At 42.7% G+C, this 16,452-nt stretch overlaps 1 long non-coding RNA gene across 2 annotated transcripts; it reads left to right on the forward strand.

Moving 5' to 3' along the window:
* The first annotated feature begins 491 nt into the window (after positions 1-491).
* LOC124083262 (uncharacterized) lies at positions 492-12,613 on the forward strand. 2 transcript variants are annotated; one of them, XR_009225453.1, is made up of 3 exons: positions 492-1,170; positions 8,232-8,497; positions 11,171-12,613. It is a non-coding gene; the product is annotated as an uncharacterized LOC124083262 (long non-coding RNA). The 2 variants fall into 2 exon arrangements; XR_006848689.2 differs by having other exon boundaries at positions 493-1,148.
* The last annotated feature ends 3,839 nt before the right edge of the window (positions 12,614-16,452 follow it).

Consider the following 16,452-nt stretch of genomic DNA (forward strand, 5'->3'; position numbering starts at 1 on the left):
CTGCGGGCGCTCCGGGTGGCGTCATCCTCCCGCGCCCCCGCCGCGCCCTCCTGTCTCCTGGGAGACAGGAAGTCGGCTGGTGCCTTTATCTCCTCAGACGTGAGCTTGGGCTCCTTTCTGAGAGGCAAAACTGGTGTCCTGTGTATTTGATTTTCTTAACTATTAAAATGCACTACGGAGCAGGCAGCCGAATTTGTCCACTCAGGCTAAGGCTAAGGTGGCTGTGTGTGAAATTGGCGGTTGATTCTGGGGAAAGTAAATAAAAAAGCTGAATTTAAAAGCTGTCACTGTGGCCCCAGGCGCCCCTCCGTTAGCGCGTGGCGCGTGCCCACGTTCCACAGATGTGCGTGAGCCGCCGGTCCGCGGGGAGGAAGCGGCCGCCGGCCGGCCGCAGCACCTGCGCGCCGCGGGGAGGCCCCGCTTGCGGCCGTAGACTCGCTCTCCCGCAGCCGCCTCCGCCCTGGCCGCGCGCAGAGCCGCGGGGTCGGCCCTCCGCTTCCCCCCTGGCCTGACGCTCCTGCGGTCTGAGCGGAACTAAGGATCGCGACAGGGTCCACACGGTGCCTGGGCGCCGCCCGCACGCAGGCGGCCGTTCTCCCACCGGCGTTTCACAGATGAGCAACGGGCACAGTTCTGGGCTGTGTTACGTGGTTGACAAGATGGTGACGGGTTAAAAGAATGTGGGGAAAACACGCAGACCACAGGGGCAGGGGATTCCGTAAATAGGCCTGGCCGGAAAACAATTGGCTGTGGAGGAGACACCACCTGATACTGCGTGTGCGTGTGCGCGTGCGTGCGTGTGTGATCAAGGAAGAGTCTTGAATTTTTATTCTAGTTAGTTGCACACGGCACGTCATACATATATGGTGTATAACTTGTATTTTATAAAGGAAAAGACCAGGGTGTGTCTACATGCTGGCAGGGGGCGCTTGGGGGACTGGGTGGATGAGGGCGCGATCTCAAGCTGGGCACGGTGGCACACGCCTGTGACACCAGCGAGGCCACCCTCAGCAACTTGGCAAGACCATGTCTCAAAATAAAAAGAGCCGGGTTGTGCTCAGCAGTAGAACTCCCGGGGCCAATCCTCGGGGACACACATGCACATCTCAGGAAGCCCCCAATGGAGAAAGCGTGGAAATCAGCTTTAGGTAAGAGCGGGTGCAGATGCAGGTAAGTTGCAGGTAGGACGCTCTAAGACATTGAAAAATTCTAGTCTGGGGACTTGTTTTTTTCTGGAAAGCAAGAAATCAGGGTCATGTTCTGAGCCAAGTGAAAGTCTTCTTGTGAAAAATTAAGGTGCACAACCAAGTCAAGTACCAGAATGAATGTCACCCTGCCCACGGGCTCCACTAAAATCCTTACCCAGAAAACCATCCTTGGTCCATTCTGGTACACAGGGAGTGGGTAAGGGGAGACTGAAGTGTTATACCGTGTGTTGGGGGTGGTGCCTGGGGATGGAGCCCAGGGGTTCCCACATGTTATAGGAGCACTCCACCACTAGGCTTCAACCTCAGCCCCAAAGCACGATACTAATTAATACAAAGGATGGCAGTGATTATTTTAACTAGGAAATTTTTCCTGCTGTACTCGTCTATGATCTCATTCAATACTTGGTATCTTAGAACTATTCCTTTTGCACAGACCTTCTCTCCCCAATCAGAGTTGTGTACGTAGACTGGTTTCACACAGTGACATACATCATCTAACAGCGGCACTTCTTAGAACCTATCCCCACTGTTCGCTGGCCCGTGAGTGTAGTAGAGTTAGCCATCAGCGGCAAGATGACTCATGGACTTCTGGGGTGGAAAAGCTTTATGCAAAGACATGAGCATGTTCTTATGAAATGTTTTCATCAGTCATCCCAAAGTCGCTCACTATATAAATCAGAATGGTTTTAATTACAAGTCACAGAAAACCCCACATTTACTTGTTTAAACAATAAATGACATTTATTGAGTCACAAAACAAAGTCCAGAAGTAGGATAGGCTTCGAGGTTATTTTAGTTGAGAGGCTCAGTTAGGCAAACATGAATGCAGTGTTTCTCTTTTCTCTTGTAAGATGCATAGTCTCTACCTGGCTCTTCTAGGGTGTGAACATACCCAAGACATTGATGACGACCAGGGACCCAGCATGGGTTAGTTAGCTTAGTCCTGAATCATATGTCCCTCTTCTAGATCCAGGGGTAGAGACCTATTCTTTCAAAACATATAGGCTCTGTGGAAAGCTATGGATAGCAGCAGATTTCAACAATGACATCAAAATCCATATGGTTAGCCTGGAGCGGAGCATGATTAGAAGGAGGGGAGGAAACCTCTGTTTTCACTGCACCCTCCATGATGAGAACCCAAATATCCAAAGCCATATGTAGGTCACCTCCCTCTTCCATTCCACTTCCTTCACTACAAAGTAGATCCTTCCTCACAGCAAATCGATATGCGAGAAAAAAAGGCTCTACAATGGAGTAGCTGTTCTAGGCTAAAAGATTTTCTTATTTCCCACACTGTTCCTAATGAAGATTACATGTCAACTGAACCAGCTTAATCCATTAAGTGCATAGTTGATTGTGTGGGCTTTCAACATGGTTTGAAAGTACTTCAGTTTTAATGCTCTGAAAACGTCACTTCTAGTTTAAAAGTAAGTCTGAGGAACCCTCATAAATGGTTGGTAGAAATGTGATTATATGATCTTTTTGGAGGGGAATTTGGTGATATCTAATCGAGTAGTACATTTATTAACCTTTTGACTCAGTATCCTGCTTCATGGTCATACTTTCTTTTTCTTTTTTTAATATTTATTTTTTTACTTGTAGATAGACATAATGCCTTTATTTTATTTATTTATTTTTATGTGGCGCTGAGGATCGAACCTAGTGCCTTACACGTGGTAGGCAAGCGCTCTACCACTGAGCTAAAGCCCCAGCCCTCATGGTCATACTTTCAACTTTGCAAAAACATATGAAAAAAGCATGTTGCACCATTGTTTATAACTATGAAATATTGGAAGTAACCTAACTGCCCATATGCAGAAGTGTGGCTGAATAAAATAGGCACAGTAGCTCATGCCTACAATTCTGGCTACTTAGGAGGCTGAGGCAGGAAGAGCACAAGTTTGAGGTTCACCTGGCAACTTAGTGAGAACTTGCCTTAAAAAGAAAAATTTTAAAAAGGGCTGGGGATATAGTCAGAGGTATAATGTTCCTGGTTCAATCCCCCATACACACCCACCAAAATGCTACCACCAGAAAATGGAGCATTATGCAGCTATAACAAAGGATGGCAGAGAGTTCTATGCACTGGGGTGATTTCCAGAATATAGTGTGGGAAAATATCAGTGGAAGGAACATCTATAGCTTGTCAGCTTTTACATAAGAAAGAAGGAAAAAAGAATCATTGAAAATATACATGTTTGGGCAAAAAGAAACAGAATAAATCAGAAATTAATGAGACTGATTATCTACGAAGGATAAAAGGAAAAGGAAATGGATGGAAAAGAAGGGAATGAAAATAAGGTGAAAGGGATGAGGTGAGGCACACTTTTGTAAGTATGACTTTTTAACTTTTTCTTTTTGGTACTGGGGAGTTAACCCAGGTGTGCTTTGACACTGAGCTACATCCCTGGCTCTTTTTATTTTTTATTTTGAACGGTCTCAGTAAGTTGCCTAGGTTGGTGTCAAACTTATGATCCTCCTGCTTCAGCCTCCTAAGTCACTGAGATCACAGGAAAAAGCACATTTCTGTTTTTATGGAAATTAAATTATGGCTAAATGAGGACTCCCTTCTGGATAATTCTCACCTCCACTTCCTGTTGTTGTTCTCCTTTTCCCTCTTTCTCCTCCACTTCATCGTGTGTCTCAGGGCTGGTTAATTGTGCTGTTTTGCTCCTGCAGGACCCTGCTCTTACTTGTTTCTCCCCGTTTCGCCCATTTCTTAGCGCCCACCTTACTCGGGCCGGCTCTGGCCCTGTGTGTCCATGGGTGTCTCAGTCCCCGTGTTCTGAACGTGTCTGTGATTCAGGGTCCTTCTGCGTGCTGCTGGGATCCGGGACGCTCCACTGCACTTTCCTTCTGCCCCTGGCTTTTCCTCGCGGGGCGGGGGGGGGGGGCACCGAGGGGGGGATGGGGTGGGGGCAGGCGGACCTCCGCGAACTGCTCCTACCTGCTCTTTCCAGGTTGCCGGCTCCTGACTCGGTTCAGCAGGAGGAGGCCAGAGGGACAGTGAGGAGCTGGAGGAGGACGCCAGCGGCCCAGGCTCTCGCACCGCACTGCCTCCCCGGCTCTCCTTCCCTGCGGACCTCCTGCACAGCGCAGCCTCCCCGGCGACCTCGGGCTGGGTCCCCTCAACCCCTGGGTGGTGCGGTGACTTTCTGCTCTTACCCGGCGTGGCACCTGCCTCCTGTTTGGTAGCGCCACGTTTCGTAAGTGGTGTGACCAACTCCCTGCACTAAACTCTCTCTGTTTTAAAATAGCAGATGTGCTTCTGCGTTCCTGGAGAGTCTCCGGCAGGTGCGTTCAGTGTTCTCCTTTAAGGTCTCCGTCCCTGTTTGGGTTTTAATTCTAGCTGCTGTAGAGAGGCCCACATATGTATCCTTCCCCCACATTTTGCTCATCGACAATGTATAGTTTTGCTTTTCTCCAATGTATATTTTTGGCACCTTTGTCTAGTGTGAAATAACTGTATTTATGTGGGGAAAACCCTGTACATTCTTAAAAGTTACTAAAGGGCTAGGAATGTAGCTCAGTGGTAGCGGCACCTGCCTCACATACACAAGGCCCTGGATTGGATCCCCAGAGATTGAAAAAAAAAAATGTAAAGACACAAAGAGCTTTAATGTCAATTATATTTATTGATATTTACTATACTATAAATTGAGAAATCGAAATTTTATCTATTTGTTCAACTCAACATGTCAACATAAAAATATTTTGTTGAAAATATTTTGTACTAAATAATGGGTTCAATCCCCAGCACAAAAACAGACAAACAAAATAAATCCCACAAAGACAGACAAGCAAAAATATCCCCAAACCCCATTTTCTAAAACAACCTATTAGTGGGAAGAGTTGGGAACCAGGCAAGGTGGTGCACACCTATAATCCCCGAGGCTCTGAAGGCTGAGGCAGGAGGATTGCAAGTTCAAAGCCAGCCTCTGCAATTTAGCAAGGCCCTAAGCAACTTAGTGAGATCCTGTCTCAAAATGAAAAATGAAAAAGGGCTGGGGATGTGACTCACTGGTTAAGCTCCCTTGGGTTCAATCCACCCCTCCCCCCCTACCAAAAAAAAAAGTTGTTTGTTTTACACTTTTTTGTAAATCTCTTTATTGACTTAATTGAATGTGTAACTGGGTTTTCATATCTGCTTCTGAGTTCAATCTGTTGTGATGACAAAACACACAAAGAAAATAATATCTCGGCATTGTTATGAACATAGTTTTGATTTTGTGACCACTGAAAGGTCTTGGGACTACCCAGGGGTCTTTAAGTCATACTTTGAAAACTGGTACTTATTGAAATTGCGTTATTCCTGATAAGGGTTCCTTGGACTGGGCTTCATTGTAATAGACTCATTTTTTAAAAAATGTTTCTTAGTTATACATGGACACAATATCTTTATTTTGTTTATTTTTATGTGTTGCTGAGGATCGAACCCAGTGCCTCATATGTGCAAGGCAAGCACTCTGCCACTGAGCCACAACCCCAGACCAATAGACTAATTTTTTAAAATATATTTTTTAGGGGCTGGGGATGTGGCTCAAGTGGTAGCGTGCTTGTCTGGCATGCCTGCAGCCCAGGTTCGATCCTCAGCACCACATACAAACAAAGATGTTGTGTCTGCCGAGAACTAAAACAAGAAATAAATATTAAAATATATATATATATATATATATATATATATATATATATATATATATATATTAGTTGTCGTAGGACACAATACCTTTATTTTACATATTTATTTTTTAACGTGGTGCTGAGGATAAAACCCACTGCCTCACACATGCCAGATGAGCGTTCAACCCCAGCCCCAAAGGACTCATTTTAATAGCTACATATCATATATGTGCACAGATGTCTAAGTGGTATGCAGAGATTAGTGAAGCTTCTCAAAACTAAACATTTACTTCTGCTCTGTGAAAATATAGGAAATATTTTAATAATAGGAGGAATGGCTAGCAGGAGAAAAAAATTCCTTGAAGTGAGCTGATGGTCTCAGAATTGGTGAATCCAAGGGAAGAGCAAGTCCTACTCAGATTTAGTCACTGTGGAGGTCCAGGGAAGACGGATCGTGTGAACAGTGGTTTCAAAGCCTTCTGCATGAAAAGCTGGGAGTGCACCAATCGGTGCAGGTCTGTCCCATGTTAGAAACAGACGGATCACAGCAGTTCTTGGGATAGTCCAATGGGTCTTTCTCTTGTTAATGTAAAAATGTATGGCTACTGTTTTTGCCATCAAAAATTGACGATCTTGGTCTTTCCACCTTGCCTTTTTATAATGTCAAAAGAAAGGCACTGGTCACTTCAACAGCTTTACAGTGGACTCCAGCAATGTCACCAACGGTATGACTTTTTCAACCAAATCTAACAACTTCATCATTTTTCTCAGTGAAGTCAAAGCAGCTGTCACTGGGTTAAAGGCTGTGATTTTCTTGCTGTTCTTGATCAGCTGGACCCTGACACACTTCCTGATGGCAGAATTTGGCCATTTGGCTTCAACGCCTACCCTCTCCAGCACTGTGCCCTTTATATGGGAAGCATCTCCCAGAGGGTTGGCCTTGGGGGTTGTGCCAAATGGGTATTCTTGTACTGTTCATCATGCCACCTCTGGTTCCTTGGTGACTTCGGAGCTTCCTTGTGGTATGACACTGGGACACCTGCCTGTCTTGCTGGTGCCACTGGGCAGAGTGAAAGAGAGCCCTGACAATTTTAAAGGACCCATCATGCTGCACCAGGTGATTTGGCCACACACAGAACCTGGATGCCCAACGGAATGAACATTTTGTATGTAGATGTGGAAAATGGCCTGTGTGCCCCGGGAACACGTGACTCCTGGTAAGGGAAGGAAACAGGGGTGTGCCTGTTCAGAGTACTGTTTGTACTTCACAGGTCCTCTCCGTAAAAAACAGGTGCTCCTCTTACAGACATGCTCACACTAGCAGAGGATAAGACAGGAAGCTTTAAGGAAAGCAGAAATTGGGAGGGGAGGAGGTGGCTAAGAGGGGTGGGGGGTTATCATTAGGGTAGGGAGATCCACATGCCAGATCATGTGGTGAAATTGAGTGGTGTTTCCCCAAAATGAGGTACAAAACCAGCACAGGAAACACAAAGAAGATTGAACTGTCTGCTCGTTATTGGAGGTCTCATTCTGTGGAAAACAAAGCATCAGATCGCTCCTTTACTTGCTTTGTTGAAAATTAGGCATTCAAAAGAGTGTTCACCCAGGCCAGTGGCGCCCATCTGTAATCCCAGCAACTAGGGAGGCTGAAGCAGGAGGATTTCAAATTCAAAGCTAGCCTCAGCAATTTAGCAAGGCCCTAACTGACTTAGTGAAACCCTGTCTCAAAATAAAAAATAAAAAGGGCTGTGGGTGTGGTTCAGTGGTTAAGCACCCCTGGGTTCAATCCACAGAGCCAAAATAAAACACAAAACAAAAACCCAAGAATGTTAAATGAAAAGGACTGCTATATAAAACAATTCTGATGGTGTGGGAAGGGGACAGTGAAAAATGACTATGTTATCTTAGAGGAAACATGGGGTCCATTCAGATACATCCTCGATCTAAGAATAGTAAAATTTCAGAGGAAAAAAAAAAGCTAAAACCATGTGGGTAGATAATTTAAAAGAGAATAGGACCAAAGGAAAATAAGTTTCCCAAAACTCTCTCATGTAATGGAACTGTCATCAACATGATATATTTTAATTAGAAACTAAGTATTTAATAGTGTGAATAAAATGGAGAAGTAAGAGCTGGCTGACAAATTCACCACTGTCAAATCTTTATTTCTAGAAGGTTTTATAAAAGAGTGCAGCTAATATCCTTAGGTCCCTCAATTCCTCTCTAAGAATCTCTCCTTCAGAAGAAATACTAGCACATATAAATAAAGAACTGTGTGCAAGAATATACATTAGCTCTTTGTAATAGGAAAAGTAAAAATAACTGCATATATAAATGTCTATATATAGGTGATTGGTTTCATAAATTATGTGACTTCCTGTAACTGGTATGTGGCACACACAGGGCATGACAGATCTATATGAAGACATGAAAGGTGTAGACTCAATACTGATCGGTACAAAAGCAAGAGGCGGAGCGTGGTGTGCTGGAGGGTGTGAGAGCTGAATTGCAGCTGCTGTGGTCACACCCTGTGTACACGGAGGGTGAAAGGCCTGGCAGCATCCAGGAGCCCAAGGCAGAAGAGAGGGTCCTGGCCACAGCCGCCCATTGCCTAGGATGGACTCACCTGAATCTGGACCTCAGCTCTTGTCTACATTAGCCACGCCAATGTGAGTTTTCTTTGCCTTTACTTGTAAGCCCAAATTAAAAATTTTAAAAGTTTCTTATTTGCTTTATTTTGTTGGTGCTGGGGATCCAACTCAGGATGGTGCACGTACTAGGCCAACTGCTCTACCACTGAGCTCCATCCAGCCCCTAGTTTGGCTTTTAATTGCCACATAATAATTGTACATATTTATGGGATGCAGTGTGATGTTTCAATAAATTTATATAATGTGACAAAAATCTTAGCAGAATGACACACACAAACACATGTATGCATGTTATTGTGCCCTTGTCCCTTCCGTTTGGTTTAAATGTCTTAGCATGATCTGGTCTGAAGGTAGAGAAAGGATGCGAATCCTCGGGGCGCTTCAAGCCCCTTGTTTTCATGCCCAGTTCCTTGATGGTAGCCCTGCGCAGCGCGACTTCTCTGAAGCCTATGTATATATTTTGGTTTTTATCTCAGGTTTTGTTAAAGTATTTAGATTTTTGTTCTTGAACCTGAAGCAGCTCCAGAACAACTTTGAGAGATAAGGAAGAAAGCCATCTTTTATGATTTACTAAATATAGCAGGAAGTATACAAAATGAGCCTTGAGCATCTTGTAGTATGGAATGTAATGAAGTGCTAAAAAAACAAAAGTCTCACATTAATGGATGTATGTAGAAGGTGCACAAGAGGCAATTGAAAGAGCTCCCAAAGGCCAAAGCTGGAATAATCTAATCAATAACGTAGGTAGCACTGGATTACAACCCAAAGTTCAAAATAAATATCCATGATTTCATAGTGATATAAATAAGCAATTGAATAAATTAATAACTGGAGAAGATGAGACACATTTCTCATGCAGAATACTTTAAAATAATTTATGTAGACAAACTGCTGTCAAGATGGAGCATAACTTCCCACTCACGTGGAGGCACATGGTGACTTCCTTCCAAAGAGTGCGGCATGGAAAGAGAGGAGAGAGTGACTTTGTGGGCTGGGTGTGGCTCAGTGGTAGAGCACTTGCCTAGCATGTGTAAGTAGGCTTTGGGTTTGATTCCCCAGCACCCAAAATATCATACATAAATGAAGTAACTTCACAGTGGAGAAACCTGACAAATACCTCCTCAGGTCCAGGGGGTGATGCTGATGACCTTTCCCCATAATGTGACACGATGTGGTAAGTAAGGATGGTCCTTGCCTCTCTGGTCTCCCTCCCCCAAACACACATATGTGGGGGTAGACACATAATCCCATGCTAATCATGAGAAAACACAGCAGACAGATTCCAGTAGAGGGAGACCCTACAAAATACCTAATCAGTATGCCTCAAAACTCAAAAGATCAAAACCAAGCAACGTCTGTATAATTCTCACAGCCAAGAGAAGCCTGAGGAGACTGGACAACTAAATGTGACATGGTTTTTCCTGGGTGGGATCCTGGAACAGAAAAAGGACATCGGGGCGTCAGATGTGGCAGCATACACCTATAATCCCAGCAATTCAGGAAGCTGAGCAGGAGGAGCCCAAGTTTGAGAGCACTCTGGGCAACTTAGTGAGACCCTATCTGAAAATAAATAAAAATGTCTGGGAGTGCAGCTCAGTGGTAAAGAACCACTGGGTTCAATCCTCAGCATCAGCAATTTAAAAAAAGCTAGGCATGGTGATGCAAGCCTGTAATCCCAGCAGCTTGGAGCCTTAGGAGGATCACGAGTTCAAAGCCAGTCTCAACAACAGCGAGGCACCAAGCAACTCAGTGAGACCCTGTCTCTAAATAAAATATAAAATAGGGCTCAGGATGTGGCTCTCAGTGGTCACATCTTCTGTAACCAAAAAAAAAAAAAAAAAACCACTGGGGGGAAATTTAAGGAAATCAGAATAAAGTATAGACTTAATAATTAACAATGATGTATTAATATTTGTGTTTTAAATGCAATAAATATACCATACCAAGGTAAGATGTTAATAATAAGTGAAACTGGTGCCTGGTATCTGGGAATTCTTTGTACTATCTTCTTGATTTTTCTGTAAGTATAAAATTGTTTTGAAAAATAAAGTCTATTAAAAATGTATGTGTGGGCTGGGGCTGTAGCTCAGTGGTAGAGCCTTTGCCTCACAGAGGTAAGGCACTGGGTTCTATCCTCAGAACCACATAAACAAATAAAAAATAAAGACTTCACTCTCTCCTCCAAAGTACTTCTTAAAAATGGACGTATCTAAAGATAGGAAGTTTAGGGACAAAATGATACTACTTAGAGTTGGAATTAAGTGTATCTTATCACCTTTTGTATTAAAACAGAAGTGAGGGGTAAAGTATGACAATACCACAGTACATTCACCAGTTATGTCAGAAAGTCCCGATGACTCTCATGTAGGAGACTAAAATATTCCACATAAATTATAAATCCCTCATTAATTATACATTTGCATTTAACTACTGGTGGCAAAGGAATATTCTTTACCTTGTTTAGATAATGTATAACTGAATAGGGAAGCTCATTTTCACCCATTTTACTCACTTTAGACTTGAAAGGTTTTATTCCTGCTAGTCTCCTAAGACCTCCTGTCAAGCTGAGATATACAACTTTTTTCATTCTTGATCTTAGCATTTGTAAGGGATAAATAATTGATTAGCATAGGAATTCTGGGAATATATTTAGCTTTTGCTCAGCACTAAACTATTTTTAAATGTCCTTAGGCATCAACCCAGAATGTACATCTGAAGGATGTCAATTGGAAATTGGGAAGTGAAGCGACAGCTTGGATTAGAAGTCTGAAGCGTGAAGTGCAGAGGGAGGAAGAGCAGCTGCCAGTTTCCCTGCCGCTCAACCGCCCGTCCACCTTGCCGCGCTCCTCCAGTCTCATACACGTCCCTCTGGTTAACACTACGCCCTCTTTGAGGGCAGAATCTTTCCTTCTACAGAATGTGGTTGTGAGTTTCTCTTCACCCTTCAAAAATGAGTTGAAGAAAAAGAAGAATTAAAAACATTTTTTTATTTTATTGTGATGAGATCATTTAACATGAGATCTACCCTCTTCATAAAATTTAAGTGTTGTGTTCAGTATTGTTAACATTGGGACAATGTCGTACAGCAAGTCTCAGCAAGAACTTATTATCTGACATGATTGAGACTCTGTGCCTATAAATTGTCAACTCCCTGTCTCACCCACACCTGAACCACCCATTCCACCCTCTGAATCCTCGGATGTGTCTGTTTTATTTACCTCGTGTGAGTGGAATCATGCAGCACTTGACCTTCTGTGACTGGCTCTTTCACTCACCCTAAGTCTTCCAGTTTCATTCACGTCAAACACGGCAGATTCCTTTCTTCTTTTCTCCTTTTGGTACTGGGGATTGAACCTAGGGTGTTGTGCTTGGCTCTACCACTGAGCTATACTCCCAGCTCATTTAAAAAAATTTTTCTTTTGAGACAGGGACTGACCAAGTTTCCGAGACATTCTATCCTCTTGCCTCTGCCTCCCAAATCACTGGGATTACAGGTGTGGGCCGCTTCACCCAGCTAGATCTCCCTCTTTTTAAAGCCTGAATGATATTCATTTTATGAATATATCACACTTTCTTTACCCATTCATCTACTGATGGATATTTAGGTTGTTTCCACATCTTGGCTGTTGTGAATAATGCTACAATATTCTAATATCTTTTTGAGATCCTGATTTCAGTTTTTGAAGTGGGACGGTTGGATTATTTTGTAAATTTGTTTTTAATTTTTTGAAGAACCTCACACTGTTTTCCATAGCAGCTGTACTATTCCACATTTGCACAAACAGTGTGCAAGACTCTGATTTATCTTCATCCTTGCCAATGCCAGCACTCCCAATTTGGCTTTTCTTAATAGTCACCCTAACAGGTGTGAGGTGACAACTCCTGTGGCTTTGATTTTCACTTCCCTGATGATCAGTGATGCGAGTATCTTTCCATATACTTGTTAGTCATCTATATATCTTCTTTGGAGAAATGTTTATTCAAGTATTTAGCCCATTTAAAAAAAAAGCGTTGGGGCTGGCGATGTGGCTCAAGTGGTAGTGCGCTTGCCTAGCATGCATGAGGCACTGGGTTCGATTCTCAGCACCACATAAAAAAATAAAATAAAGATATTGTGTCTACCTAAAACTAAAAAATAAATATTAAAAAAATGTGAATGTGACGTTGTCCTTGGTAATGGCTTCCTGGATATGACACCAAAAATCACAAACAACAAAAGGTGAAAAGGAGACAAATGGGGCTACATGAAACTAAAAAGCTTTTGCACAGCCAAAGAAACAACCAACATGTGACAAGGCCACCTACAGAATGGAAAAGATATTTGCAAACTATATAACAGATAAGGGATTCTTTCTAAAACATGAAAGAGCTCCACTAGCTCAATAGCAAAAGACCAAGACCACCAACCATCCCCCTCAAATTCAATAACCTGATTTTAAAAAGCATCATTTTTAAAACTTGAAATTGAATATGCAGTCACATACCACGAAACATTTGAGCTGATGATGGACGTATATATGACAGTATACACATATATGCATATGGCATTTCACAGGCAATACCATCTAGGTTTGTGTAAGTACATTCAAAGATATTTGTGCCACAACAAAATCATCCAGCGGCCTTCCTCAGGGCACCACCCCGTTGCTGAGCAAGGCATGACTATGTTTGTGAAAGAGGAAGTCTGGAATTCTTCCTTTCATAGTTATTTTTTATTCAGTTCCACTTGGGAGGTAAATGAAGAAACTCTATGAAGGCCTTAAAAACAGGAGCCTCAGCCTCTGGATGCTCATGAAAGAAGGCAGCCTCTTGTATAACCCTCCTCCACTTCCCAGGCATTTGGAAAATCCATTAGGGTTGTGTCGCACAGGTCCTTCCATGCAGCTCCACTTAAGGTCATTCAAGGTACAGGGGCATCTGAAGAGAACTATGACATTTTTACCATCCTTGAGTATCTTACAGAATGCAGAGGGAAGGGTTGGGGTTGTGGCTCAGTGGTAGAGTGCTCGCCTTGCACATGTGAAACACTGGTTCAGCACCTCATAAAAATAAATAATCAAAATAAATGTATCCATCTACAACTAAAAAATTTTTTTAAAAATGCAGAGAGAGACACGAATATAAAGAATAAGTGTGACATAGACCAAAGGTACAGAATAAAAGACACATAATCATATTTATCTCATACTAGACAAAGCCACCAAAAACATTCACTGGAGAAAAGATAGTCTCTTGGACAAATGGTGCTGGGACAATTGGAAATCCATATGTAACAAAATGAAATTAAACCCCTATCTCTTACCCTGCACAACACTCAAAATGAATCCAAGGCTTAGGCACTGGAACAGAGACCCGCGCCTAATAGAAGAAAAATCAGGTCAAATTTTCACCATGTTGGCTATGGACCTGACTTCCTTAACAAGTCTCCTAAAGCACAAGAAGTAAAAACAAGAATCAGTGAATGGGATGGATTCAAACTAAAAAGCTTCTTCTCAGCAAAGGAAACAATCAATAACGTCAAGAGAGAGCCTACAGACAGGGGGTGGGGGGGCGGGGGGGGGGACTTTTACCATTTGCGCATCAGATAGAGAATTAATCTGCAGGATACATAAGGAACTCCAAAAACTTAACACCAAAATAACAAATAACCCAATGAATAAATGGGATAAGGAACTGAACAGATAGTTCTCACAAGAAGAAACACAACCAATCAACAAATATATGAAAAAATGATCAATATCTCTAGCAATTAGAGAAATGTGTACATTGAAATTCCATCTCACTCCAGTCAGAATGGCAATTATCAAGAATACAGGTAACAGTAAATGTTGGCGAGGACGTGGGGGAAAGGCACACTCATACATAGGCTGGCATTTATTATTATTTTTTTTAAAGAGAGAGAGAGAATTTTTTTAATATTTATTTTTTTTTAGTTTTCGGCGGACACAACATCTTTTTTTGTATGTGGTGCTGAGGATCGAACCCGGGCCGCACGCATGCCAGGCGAGCGCGCTACCGCTTGAGCCACATCCCCAGCCCTGGCATTTATTATTGAGCAGTTACTTAATGTGACAGCACTGTGCTGTACATGTCTCCCTTATGTTCACTTACTCTTTGCTGTTGGGACTGCTAATTGGTACAACCAATCTGGAAAGCAGTATGGAGAATCCTTGGAAAACTGGGAATGGAAACACCATTGGACCCAGCTATCCCACTCCTTGGTTTATACCCAAAGGACTTAAAATCAGCATACTACAGGGACACAGCCACATCAATGTTTATAGCAGCTCAATTCACAATAGCTAAACTATGGAACCAACCTAGGTGTCCCTCATTAGATGAATGGATAAAGAAAATGTGTTACATATCCACAATAGAATATTACTCAGTATTTTTAAAAATACATTTATTTTTTAGTTGTAGTTGGACACAATTCCCTTATTTATTTTTATGTGATGCCAAGGATTGAACCCAGGGCCTTGCACATGCTAGGTGAGCACTCAACCACAGAACCACAACCCCAGCCCTTACTCAGTCTTAAAGAAGAATGAAATTATGGTATTTGCAGGTAAACGGATGTAGCTGGAGAATATCATGCTAAGTGAAATAAGCAAATCCCCCAAAACTAAAGCCATATATTTTCTCTGATATTCAATGCTAGTTCACAATACAGTGTGTGGGGGTACTAAGGAAGAATAGTTACCTTGGATTAGGCAGAAAGGAGTAAAGGGAGAGTAGGGGATAGGGGGTAGGAAGGCTAGTAGAATGATCAGACATTATTACCCTATGTGCATATGTGATAACACATATATGTGCTTCTACATCATGCACAACCAGAAGAATGAGAAGTTATACTCCATTTATGTATGATGTGTCAAAGTGCCTTCTACTGTCATGTATAACTAAGAACAACAACAAAAAAGAAAGAGTAAGTGTTATGTGCCAGTAGACCAGGTGTTGAGCATTGTGGATGCACCCTGCTTTGTGAGGGCTGGAAGGAAGAAGCCGTACTAGGTCCACCCACAACATCCTGGGTACATGTCCACCACAGCACTCATGTGAATGTCCATGTCAGGGCCGTATCTATTTCTTTGAAATTGTTCCCCATAATTCAGAGGGGTGATGTAGCAATCATGCTTTGGCTACTTAATCTCACCACTTGCCCCAAATTAGACTGGAAATGACTAGTTAACTCAAGCAGGAACTTTAGAATTGGCATTGTAAGACTGTCACTCAGTCTTTGTGTACAGCTGGACCATAAACCAAAAATTCAGGGGCTGGGAGACAGGGTACAAACAGCCTTGTGATTGGAAAAGAGAAACCCAGTCTTCAGAAAGGTAGAACAGTGAATCAGGGCTGCAGAGAGAAAGGGGGCAAGACTGCACTTTGTGGAGTCCTAGTAACTGTCTTGATTTTGTTTTTATCCTTTTCTGCAGGTGAGAATGGATGCATTATTGTCCTGGAGTTCCTCGATATATGCCAGTGTCTTACAGAAGTCCCACTTTGTAATATAAAAAGTTGATCTCTGGCACTTGTACTCAAGTAGACTAGCATTTATTATTGAGCAGGTACTTAATATGACAAGCACTGGGCTGTGCTAATGTCTCCCTTGTATTCACTTATCTTTGCTCTGAGGCATAGAGAGATCATACAACCTGATTTTAAAGATCATGTTCTTTACTACTTGGCCTCCCAAAGAATATTAAATAGTAAACACTGCCTTGTGATTCGTGATTGCCCTTGGCTGTCTCTCCCGTGGACTGTAAGCATCTGCTATGGTTTGCATATGGCTTGTCCCCTTCAAAGCTCGTGTTGAAACTTGCCACGGTGTCTGGGATGGCACCTTTAAGAGGTAATTAGGTGGTTTAGAGGAAACAGTGCCTTTCTCATGGGACTGGGTCAGTTTCTGAGAAAATGGGTTGTAATAAGGTGAAGCCACCCCTCAAGTTCTGTCTCTTTTCTGTGCACTCACT

Source organism: Marmota monax, unplaced genomic scaffold (assembly GCF_021218885.2).
Source record: "Marmota monax isolate L192 unplaced genomic scaffold, Marmota_monax_Labrador192_F-V1.1 WCK01_AAM20220418_F8-fsc00193, whole genome shotgun sequence".
NCBI classification, from domain to species: Eukaryota; Metazoa; Chordata; class Mammalia; order Rodentia; family Sciuridae; genus Marmota; species Marmota monax.